Source organism: Gavia stellata, chromosome 12 (genome assembly GCF_030936135.1).
Source record: "Gavia stellata isolate bGavSte3 chromosome 12, bGavSte3.hap2, whole genome shotgun sequence".
Classification (NCBI taxonomy): domain Eukaryota; kingdom Metazoa; phylum Chordata; class Aves; order Gaviiformes; family Gaviidae; genus Gavia; species Gavia stellata.
The window spans coordinates 24,381,624-24,393,875 of NC_082605.1; the positions used below are offsets into that span (position 1 = coordinate 24,381,624).

Below are 12,252 nucleotides of genomic sequence, written 5' to 3' on the forward strand. Positions count from 1 at the left end.
TTTGACTAAAAATTGCTAAAAGATCTTTAGGATAACTTCTAAAAGTGTCTTACACCCTTATTGTTTATACCATTATTCTATTACAATTGCTCACAGCCTGTGCTTTCTGATGTGAACATAAAAATGGTGTTCTGCCTTCCCTCGGCATAGATTCAGCAGAAACATTTATTTTCGAGGGCTAACTTACCCTATCAAGCTGTAATACCACATTATAGCTTGATATTGTACCAAATGACATGCCCTGACATCTTCCTTCCCTCTTCTACAAACTGAAGTAAATTGTGCATCAGAAAAAGCATTAGCTGTGAATTATATTGCTAGTAGGAGAGTCTTAATGTCCCACTGATGTAATAATATTATGAATTATCATCATCGTTATTTTAAAATTTGATTGGTAATTTGTAATGCAGCGAGGTGCTAGGCTACAGGCCATCGCTTTCTGACAGCCAAGTGCTCCCGAGCACCAGCGTGAGGTGCGGGAGGCTCCTGCTCCAAATCGAAGTGCTTGTACGCAGAGGGAGCAGCTCAGCGCTCGGGGCCACCGGCTGCGATCAAGAAGAAAAGCTGCTCCGAGAGGGCACCCTGTGGGCAACTCACCTTTTCATATCGCAACTTACTGAAGTATTTCTGTACGCAGAACTTCTACATTAGTGTCATTTATTTAAGCATGGAAATTTTCCCTGACCGGGATGGTTAAGATGTAGAATGAGAAAATGAAAATACGTTTAGCCCACTCCACCGTATTTCTAGATAGGATTAAATACAACACACCGCTGTAATTAATAATGCTGTTTCTAGCGATTGACTTATTTTGGGATGGTTCAGGGCATGGTCCAGTGCTGCTAAGTTGTGGTGCTGCCGAGGACACCTATGTTGTTGTGCAGGTAATTCCTGCTGGGATGCAGGCCGTTTCAAAGCGGTACGTACGCATACGGCAGAAGCAGCCGAGTCCCTTGCTTTTCCCTGGACAGGAGAGGGATCGGTTCCTTATGCAAAAGTGGTGTAACTTCAGCCGGGTGCTGCCTTCTGTGCTTGCCCAGGCCCTGGAGTTGCTGCCTCTACCCTGGAGGGATGCTGCGGTTTGCTTTTGAGGACACTTCATCAAATATATGTGGAATCTAATGAATCACTGAGACAGCATCATAGGAAGAAGCATTGGGTTTATGCAGTTCATTGTTTTACTTCTTGCTGCTTACATTTAAGAATATTGGAGAGACTCCCTTCAGTCATAACAGGCCACGTCAGGTTAATGTGGGAATATTTTGGAAAAAAGTAGTTTGCAGTACCATGCGTTATGGTAAACATGTGCTTTTATAGAAGAGGATTAACAGAAGAAAATGACTGTCTTTGCGGAAGGTAATAGTAGTGTAGTTCATAGCCGTGATTCTGCAAAGGGAGCCATGCCGAATGCTCTGCCCACACCACGTTACGTGCGGAGATGGGGCCTGGGCTGCACTTGTGAGCTCAACTGGAGATATTTCACTGTGCAAAAACCACACTGTACTTGTACTGCCAGTGCCCTGAGATTTAGGGAGTTAGAATTAACGGATGATAAAACAAGTTTTTGTGTATCCATTGTCATGAACCAGGCCATTCCTAAGTTTCAGAGTGATTATTGAAATCAAATATATCGTGCTGAATATTTGATAGTTTTGCACCGTGCCACCTCCGGGCAGGCAGCCGCAGCGTGCCTGCAGGTCGCTCTGCTAACAGCACCCATCAGCGTGGTCGCCCCGTGGGTGCTCCCGGTTCCAACAGTAACGTCTCCAGCGGTGCTCACCTGCGGCAGAAGGAGGTGCTTCAGATACACAGAGGCATCTGCTATACCCCGAGCGCCTGCGTTTTTAATGACCCCCCTCCTTGGTGGGTGACGCTACCTGAAAAGGAAATTGCAACACTTGTCTGTTTTTACTTATTAAACATGGCTTTTAATTCAGATAGCGTTACACTCGAGGAGACTTAATGAAGTGATATAGGGGTGATGTCACCTTGGATGTCATTTATCAGAATGTAGATTACTCAGAGAGCTTTTCTAATTATCTGCAAGTGTAATCAGTCTGAGGGTACAGCCCAGATGACGGCTCAATGACTTGCTCTAAAGCAAACGCTGGGAGAAAGCTCCCTGCCAGATGAAGAGACAGAAAATCAGCAAAAGGGTTCGTAGAAGAGGGACGGTTTTGTTTAGAATTTGGGTTGGAACAAGCGACAACGCCTCAAATGGACCCAAATTCACCTTCCTGGGCGGTGTGATGGCAGGAGCAGTGTCTGGGCCCCCCGAATCCTTGTCCTGTAGGGGTGGGATTGGCAGGACTGTACTGGGCAAAGATTTGGTGGCTCAGAGAAGCCAAATCCCTTTTAAAATGTAAGGAGCATCAGTCAGGAAAGGCTATTCTAAGGACTGAGTTTCTCTCACCTGAAAATGTTACAAGGTAGGATTAAAAGTCGGTGAAGGGCAGAGGTGTCTTGGGTAAACATAATCATAAAAAAGGCAGTAATTTGAGTATATGTATCTACACACATACTTGCCTCTTAAAGCTTGGGAGAGAATACATTGTGCTCTCATGTGCATCAGAGACTTGATGCCAGATAGGTGAACGTCCTGCCTCGCATCTCGGTGTGCTTTGGATACAACTGTTGTTGGGAGGGAAGAAAAGGTCAGATTTCTATTTCGTGAAGGAGAAGGTTAAAGTAGCAAAGAAATAGTTGTAAAATAGAAACAGCTAGGATAATAAAGTTGTGCTGCATCTGCCACACTTCTCTCAGAATTTCCTGTAACTGCTTTTTTTTATGAGGGGGTTTACGCTTTGAAAGGAAAGAAGCAATACAGAGTGCTGAGAGCTATGCTTGGTCTGGGTTGTCCCAAAACAAATGGTCGTTCTGAGAAATATATCATGAATCCACAATGCTGGAAGCCCAAGTCTGGATACCCAGGATTTGGCATGTCACCCCAAATGTGGCACTGCACTGTGCTTCATGGCCATGGAAAACGGAGGGGGTGACAACCCAGATAATTTTTTACAAACAACCTAATTATCTGTGGTTTGCTTTAAAATGATACCAGTAGCTGGGAATTTTATTTATTTATTTAGAGGATAAGGAAGCTAATAGCAATATACTATCTTTATTTCACCGGCAGTCAGGGTGGCTTGTACTATGAAGCCATATGTTGGGGAAAGAAGAATAATGAGAAACAAAACACGTAGCAAATAACAGAGCCTGCGGATATCGGAATATTATTTATAATTTGACTACAAAAAGTAATCTAGTGCATTAATAGATTAGCAAAGTGCAATTTAGTAGGGAAAGAAAAATAGTTTTCAAAATGCTATCAAAATTCCTCATCTCAGGAAAAAATAAATTGTCTGAGATGTTTCAAGCAACTTAATGGCAGATGGCCAATATCTAAAGCATTTTTTTAAACAAATGCCAGGAGCCATGGTGTGCGTGATTCACTTTTTATGAGAACAGCTTTATGGTATTCATTAGGATGAATATCTATTGGACTTGAGGGTGTCAGAAGACCTTTACTGGTCACAGTGCCATATAAATCACATCAGGAAGAGCAGCTAAATTTAGACTGATTCCCACTGTTGGTGTTGGGGGCTGTGCGTGCAGAAGGTGCTCCATCTCCAACGCTGCTCAAGGTTTGGGATGGAAGGTTATACCAATGATGCAAGGGTGAAACAGAAGCTCCATCAGAAAGCTGCCCGGTGTTTGCAGGCAGCAGCGCAGGGCTGCACCGTCAGCTGCTCCCAGCACTTCTTAGCACCCTCTTGCTATTCGTGATATGGCTTGTGGGTATCACTGCATCTGGGTCCTACAGCAAATATCAAGAATTCCTCAGCAAAAGCAGGTTTATGAGGATCCAAACCATCCATGGTACATTTTTGTTTTGTCCAAGAGTTTGCAGCTTGAAAAACCTTCTCTCTTGTTGCAGGTGTGCTCAACATGAGCGTTCCTTGAAATGCCTTTCTAAAGCTACACAGGGGCTGAGCAGCGCAGTCAGTTCCGTTTAGTTGTCAGTCAATTTTCTGTGCATCAAGATGAATTTTTTTTTCTGCGGCTGTGCTTCATAAAGGTGGGGGAACCTTATTGTCTCTGTGCATAATGCAAAGACAAGTTGACTGACTTGTAAGCTCTGGGGTGGAGCTGCTAAGACTGTGGAGATCCAGGCTTTGTTGCTATCCCTCTTAGTATTTTTTTTTTTTTACAGAACAAGTTTAAAATAAAAAAGCAGGTTTTTTGTTTTGTTTTGTTTTTTTCCCCTAATCTTGGCTAATGATATCAGATCTTTCTACCCATCCAAGTCTTTTTGTTAATGCCCACTGTCATCATCTATAAGAAGCCCTGCCTAGGCAGTAGTCCTAAATTTTAGTCTAGTCTTAAGCAGTGGTTAGTCGAGGTGCTGACATACAGAAATACTTAACATAAGGCTGGCTGTCATGAATCCCATATAGAGACTGTAAAATAATTTGCTTTAGGTCAAATACTCAGCTTGGATACCCTTTCTCAGCTGCCACTGGGCACAGCAGGATTTGCATGCCTGTGACTCAGGGTGGATTTTCACCCAGGATTTTGTGGTGTGTGATTGATGACATCGGCAGGAGCAAAAAAGCTTTTGGTTAGCTCTTGTTACAGAGATTGCTCTGTGTATTTTCTCCTCCAGGCTCCAAGGTATGGAATGTGTGTTATGCATGTGTGTGAAGGTATATAATATTTCAGTGCAGAAGGGGTAAAGACTAAAATTTATCTTCTTTTGCTTGCCCTGCAAGCTACAGATAAGGTTAAACGGCAGACCAGGATGGGAAATTTGTCTTCTCAATTACAGCCCGTGCCCTGATGCAGGTAAATAAGTGGTCTAGGTAGCTGTTTTCCTGCTTTGCTAGTATGGCCTGCCTCTTCCTCCCTTCTTTCTCAGGACACCTGCACAATGTTTCCTTGCTAGTGAGTGGCTGATCTGTATTTTTGTAACATATTTCCATTGACAACTTCTGCTTTTCCTTTTCTTTCTGATGGTGATTGTCTTTCAAGTTGTCTGTGATCTTGGTTATAGGCTCCCTCTCAAATTGCAATGTTCAAGGAGGGGAGGGGAAATCCAAGGTGTATCTCACGAATGAAACAACATGGTCTCCAGTAAACTGCTTTTCACCAAGTCCAGCTCATCTTTGGGTGACTCCTCTAACTTCTCTGGGCCAACACAGCTGTAGCCATGACAGAGACACCAAGACTTACGTAAGGATGCATGGTTAGCCAATGTTTGACTTAAATTTGAAACCCAGGATTTCAGTTCTCTGTTCTTTTACTAGATTGCATTGCATCTTATTTTGTAAATACTTCAACGATCTTCAGACTGCCTAAACATATCAATGCTAACACCCGTGAGAAAGAAAAGTTGACTTTTTTTCTGAAAAATGTGATGTGCTCAAGTTTAGGAGCAAACCAACCGTGTTATGCACTAGCTTGCAAGTTGACTGGCTATGTGCAACTCTTTATAAACAAAATATTTTCCATATAATATCAAATTGTCCAAGTATGCATTGTAGCTTAATGACCTCTATGCTTTCATTTCAAAAAGTTAATCTTATTTAGTATTGTAGTACTTCAAAATATATACACCTGAAATTCCTAAAAGAACCTGCAATGGTTGGTTCAACCAACGTTAAACCAACCTTGAAGAGTTTATTCTTAAGGTAAACCAGTTTTATGGATTTCTAAACTCTATTAACTTTCAGAAATACATTTCTTAGAATTGCTTATATTTCTAGATTGCCAAGGTGATTTGCCAGCAAAGCCCCAATATTCAGTGACTATCTTCCTACTATTTACATACATACTCCTCTATTTGCAAACTGCATTTTTACCCAAGTGCTCAAATATAAAGATAGCTCCAATTTAGGCCTTCTAGACTTTAAAAAGTGCTTCTTCTATACATTTGCTTGATCACTGGCTTCACTGGCAATTATTGCTACAGGAAGCTTTCTTCATTTGCACGTTAGCAATATAAAGCGGAGAAGTGTCTGTAATTTACATCAGTGTCGGCTAGCCTGGTGCCGATTTTGGGGGTTTTTTTATGACTGTAGTATTTCAGCATTGGAATATAAATGAGACCTATTACATATGCTTTAATAGGAATGTTGAGTGCACAGAAGGCATCTCAGGTAAGAAAATCAGGTCAGCTTTCTAATCTAAAATCTCTTCCCTTAGATACACGTACAAACCTGAGAAGAGAAACTGTTACGGTGGGTTGAATCAGTGCAATGGAGAAAAAAAAATCATTGTCTGACAGATGGAAGTGGATGTAGCTTCACAAAACTCATTGCATCAAGGCTTTCTGTAAACTGCTGAATAATTATTATTATTATTATTATTATTATCATCCTTGCTATGTAATATTGTATTGGAATAACAAATTTTCAGTAGGACTGTCTGCTGTACTATGCTCCTTTTGGTTTTTAATACTTATGAGTGAAGACCAGTTACAGTACAGGAATTCTTTTTGCTTTCCTAGATGAGGAATATGCTGTAAGACACTGTGAGAGCCTGGTTTCCAAAGTTTGATTAGAGAGTACTAGCTGATCAGGCATAGCTAAAGCTGACTACATCTGCTTTCTGTGGATTTTGGTGGTGTTACTGGAGTCACTCAGTACAGCTGTATCTCTGTTCGTCTCTGTTTATCTGCTGTTGTAAGTGTCCGACTCTGGGTCAAGTGAATACCCAGTTAAGAAAAAAAATATTTCTAGTTAAAAAAGGCTTCCCTGCTTGCTATTGGCATAGAACAATTGGTCCGATTTTCCAGATTTGTTGTGCAATATGAAGTTATCTCTCTTCACCAGAGTTGCAGGAGGCTGTAGAGCTATGCTGACACGGCAGGTTGCAGAGGAGATTAGGGAGAGGTTTCTTTAGCCCTTAGAAATAAGGCAGAAGTGGCATGCACCAGCATTAGGGAGGTGGGTGCTCTGCCCTGGGCTGTGTGGCTGCCCTGACTCCGCCAGCTCACCGTAGCCTGAAGGAGATGATGTTGAGGCTGAAATTTTATCCTAGCACAGAAGGATGTTCTTGTGTGGTTAGCAGTAGAAACTTGAAAGTTCATCTGCTTTCCCCAAGAAAATCCCTGGGGATTGGATTGATGGTCTTGAGATAAAAGCTTTTGTCTATAATGAGATCTTCTGAATTAGGAAGGGCTGGATAGATGACTGTAACTACATAGCTGCATTATTGGATCTTGTATGTCTTTGTAAAATGACGATATATGGATTGTATTGCAAAAAGGCCTGATTGTCATACTCTGCTTGTTGAAATTACAATGTTTACTCTAGCATATTGTTAGTTTTTCTCAAGCTTTAGTACTCAGCTGCTTTCAAATAAAGATCTTATTTGGAGAAGCCTTCAGACTTCACACCTCCCGTGTGTTACGGTAGTGTCTATACCATGAGTGAATATCCAAGGAGTAATAGCTCTGATCTTATTTTGGAGAGCCCTGGACGTATATATGTGTCTATTAAAGATGGATCCATTTGTTTTGTGCTGTTGTGCATGTTTCTGGAGTGCCTTGAGTACAGCCGTTGCAGCTGCACAGGCTGAGCTCTCTGCACTGTGTGTAGCTGGAGGAAGCTTCAGTGTCCTTATGAAACAGCATATATGGGCACTTACACAGTCATAGACTAATAATTGTAGCTGTTGCATCATGGATGTCTCTTTGCTCACAGGCATCAGGTTTCTAATGACGCTAAATATGCTGGAGATGGATGAAGAGTATATATTTTTCTGTCAGCACTTAACCAGCTGCTGAATTCTAACTTGTACAAATAATAGCCGCTTGTTTGATACTGTGAGCATTCTGCAATCTTTAAATTAAATCTCTTGTTAATAATGACTATCACTGGGTTCTCAGCAGCACTATTATGTAAGTTCCTTTGAAAATGTGTTTAATCCTTCAGAAACTGAGCCAATGTCTGAATTCATCTAATGTAAGCACCAATGAAGTGGGATTCTGATGTCTGTCTGTCTGAATGGTATGCCATAAAAATTGTCCTTGCAACACTATTTATACATCGTAATATATCCCCTACGTTATGTGGTGATCAATGGCAGGTCCAGAAAAATCAACTGAAGGAAAGATGTTGAGAAAATGTAATGTGAAAAACAATGTCGTCAGTTCCTTTTCCATTTTTCCATACAAGGAAGTGTTAAGCATCGCCTTTATGGAGATGCAAAAAGTGTGACCAGGAGTTCTTAAACTTGTATTTCATTTCTATGTCATCTGAAGGAGACTGCACAAGAGGACTTCTTTCTCCCTGAATTCTCACTGCTCTGGGTTTGGGGCTTTTTTCCTCTCTTTGTTGCAGTATTTTTCTCTTGTGAAGATTTGCCTGAAGCAAGAGACGTAACTGCTCAGTCTCTTAGGAATCACAATGATGAGCACTTGAGACTCTAGTAGGAAGTGAGGTTAAATTATTTGTCATCACCTTCAAACAGATCTTTTGGAAGCAAAAAATGCTCATGTCAATAAATTGCTTTTGTGTTTCATCCTTCTCCTGACACCCCAAGGTACTCCATTTCAAATCCTTGGTACAAAAGTGCATTCTTTTGAAATCAATTTGCGTGCATGTGTCTCAGGTGTCAGCTACTTCTTTGCTGAAGAAAATAATGTTATTGCATGGCTCCTGAAGATCACCAAGTTAGGGAAAAAAAAAAAAGAAGCAACCCTTAAACAACAGGGGCATGCAAGAAGAGCAGAAGAATCGCACATCACAGTGCAAATGGGGTTTATGTTTACCTTCTGTGCTTTTTGGTGTCTTCTGACAGCACGGAGGGTTGCACGGTCTCTTGCTGCGCCCAACACCTGAGTTCACCCGTTGGTTCTTTCTCTTGCAGCAAGCTTCGCTCCCCTGAGAGCCCCACAATGTCGTGGGCTGGGAGTTCAAGACTGCCCCTTTGCCAGGAGGGGCGCGCAGCACCGGTATTGCTGCTTTTATCTGTAAGAAGCTAATGACTTCTGTGGGTTTCCTTCTCTTCCAGGAAGAATTAATAATTGAATTTGTATACACCCATATGTACAGCAGCTATTCCTGAAGCACGTGGTAAAACTTCCTGCTTGGTTTCTTCAGCTAAACCTCAGAGGGTAAAATACTTGCCACACTAATGTGGAAGTTGGAATTAAAATTGTGCCTATCACTTAGGTTTACCCCTCTCTGAAAATGGACTTTGGGCCTGATTTGCTGCTCACTGGGTTACTACAATGGTAGTTTGTGAACTAGAGGGAAGGCTGTGTTCAGTTAGACCCCACTCTGTTCAGTAAGGCCCATTAATTTGGATATTTTTTATTTTATTTTTAGCGTTGAAGTCTGAAGACTATTTGACATATGTAAAATATGGCAATTGCTTTGCAGGTTCTTTGCTAGTTCAAATTTGGGCTAAACTTCTAATTGCTATAGTCTCTTTAAAAGGTAACTCAAGCTATGGTTATATGAAGGGTAGCACACTCTTGTTCTAATTGTACAAATTCATGCATGTTTCCTGGGTGGGTACTTGCAGATGTGGCACTGCAGGACATGGTTTAGTGGGCATGGTGGTGTTGGGTTGAAGGTTGGACTTGGTGATCTTACAGGTCTTTTCCAACCTTAATGATTCTGTGATACTTACATTTGGCTCCATACCTGGACTTCATGGTACAAACTTTCTCGATGTTTAATAGTCAACTAAATGGCTTTTTTCAGTAGAGGAAAGCATTCTTGTCACTGGAAATTCTATTAAGTTTTCCAAATCTTTATTATTTTCATACTTGGTCACTGTTAACATTGCTCTTGTGTTTTTAAGTGGGTTTTCCTCAGGTTCCTTTCACAGATATCTTCACTGCTAAAGATTTTCTTTCTGCTGTGCATTTGGCCAACTGTGCTTCTGGAACTTAATATGCCTAATCAGTATTGTTTGTGCGCAGCATTTCAATCCCAGATTCGCTTCCCTTGACATGCATTTCTGTTGCATTGCTAATTTGGTTATGTAGCTGAGCTGAAACCACTTAAAAGCATTTTCCTTGTCAGGGCCTGGAAATGTAATAAGGTCTGTAATCAATGAGAGGGGAGTGAAATAATGAAAAGGCAGTACGTGGATCTTCACAGTCTGGAAGCTCTCTTACCCTGCTGAATTATTTGCAGGATTTCAATGTTTCCAGTGTAGCTGAGATCTAAAATTGAGGGGCTTTTGTAGAGGGTATCTCAAACATAATTCATAGTTTGAGTGGATCAGACAGCGATGGTGCAGTCTGGTAATTAGGGAGAGAAACAAAAAAGGGGGAAAAGTGTAGATAATTAAGTGTGCTCATATAGGGGGATTGTATCTTTGCTTATCTTCAGGCAAATCACTTGTGGACATATTTAGACATTCTTCGTGCTTGTAGAATTTCTGTAAGAAGGTGGTGATCTCTCTGTGCTTATTCGTAATTCTGGTCCACCACCTCTCCATTCAAAGAAGACAAAGGATTGTTTGGGACTGATCAGTATTTGGTGATGTAGGTCAGTTCCTCTTCTGGGGGTCTAATCTTTCAATGAGTTGAATATAGAAAATATGCTGCGATAGTGCAGAAATCATAGAAAGTGGGATTTTTCCTAGACCTTGCTGACTTGTAACAAGTTAATTGAAGTCATTGGGTGTTAACTACACACTCACTGCTGGATTTGGAGCCATATTGTTGGACTGTATACAGTGTGTGTATATATATACACACACAGAGTACACAAAAGTGTGTATATATTTTATATATATTTATAAATAAATCATATGTTTGTATAAATATATTAATTATAACATATTTAATAATTATACTTTAAATATAGATTTAATATTTAAATATTTGTATGTAATATATACATCTATTGAGAGAGAGAGCACGATGTATATGTACTTATGGAAAGAGCTCCCAGCACCAGAACTGTGTAAACTTTCTAGATGAGGCCACCTCGAGGGCAGGAGAAGGGGTGAGAGGTATGAGCAGAATTTATTGCAAACTGTCTGGATCTCTTTGCCGAGTGTGACTTGTGGGAGGGGGCTGCAACTCCACTGTGCCTTTCTTTTACGAGCCGACAAAAAACTTGAAAAACTTTGCTCATAGGCCGGTCAGAAGATGATTCAGCCTGACAGACAGTGCCCCAAGGGCAGTCAGGTTGGAGAAGACCTGGGCTGCTCCCTGATGATGGCTTTCTGCAAGGCCAGTGCTGCCGTGGAGGGAGGAGGCTCGGGCTGGCTCTGACCTGGTGTTGGTGAAGCTGCCGTTCTTCAGCGCAGGAGGGAGAGATGCAAACGTGTTAACTGAGCAGCAACAGGAAAAGAGGCTTCTTGTCTCCGTTAAAAATCATTAGTTCTCACAGTCATTAACAACTTGATTTCCTTTCCTTATTGGTATCAACCAGCTAATTTAAATTCACTCATCCCTATTTCTAATTAAGGATGTTAACAAAGGAATTTTCCCCACCTGTATCCTCCAACCGAGCATTTACTTTGATTGAAGGTCTCTACAATATTTGCGAGAGATGACTCCGAGGACTGGTTTCTTTTTGCTCCTGGCAGTACCCAGACCTGCAGGTACTGCAGGAAGGCAATCAAGACCGATGTGAGGTTAGAAAGAAGTGTGATGCTGCAGGTGGAACAAGTGGGGTGTGGTGTTACCACCCTTGGAAAATAATAGATTGCACTTCTGCTGCTTTCATCGGTGCAGCTCAGAACACTTCACAAGCAGTAATTACATTTCATGAAACCCTGGTGAGGTCGGTAAGTATAATCATGCCTTTGGCAGCTGGACAGATTGAATCATGCAGGTGTTACTTGGCCGAGGTAAAACAAGAAGTTACTGGACAATTTCAGGGAAAAAAAAAAAATCAGAGATTCCTGATTCTTAACCTGTTGTGCCTTGCTTTAAGCTCTGAAAATACTCTTTGGTTTGCTGCTTAATTGCAGAGGCACCCAGTTATCAGTTCACACAACCACAAAAGCAAGGAAGCTGCCTTATTGCCTGGTTTTACAGTCACCTTACCAGGTTACATGTTCGTCTCAAGTTTGAGAGGGGGAGAATGGTCAAGGCATGGGCGTTCCACATAAATTATTTAGAGTCACCTTCCTTGTCACTGCTATTGAGTTCTTTTCGCTCTTTGTGGTTTAATTTCTGTGTTCCAATTTTCCATCTGCTAAGTGCCTCCCTTCTCTCAGATGTTCTATGCTTTGGCCTGCCAGATGAGAGGATCTCTGAGGCAGAGGGTTTGT

At 41.5% G+C, this 12,252-nt stretch overlaps 1 protein-coding gene across 1 annotated transcript in view; it reads left to right on the forward strand.

The window, feature by feature from the left end:
- Nucleotides 1-12,252, forward strand: part of GRM7 (glutamate metabotropic receptor 7) — a 283,523-nt gene that overhangs the window by 193,885 nt on the left and 77,386 nt on the right. The window lies entirely within an intron of this gene.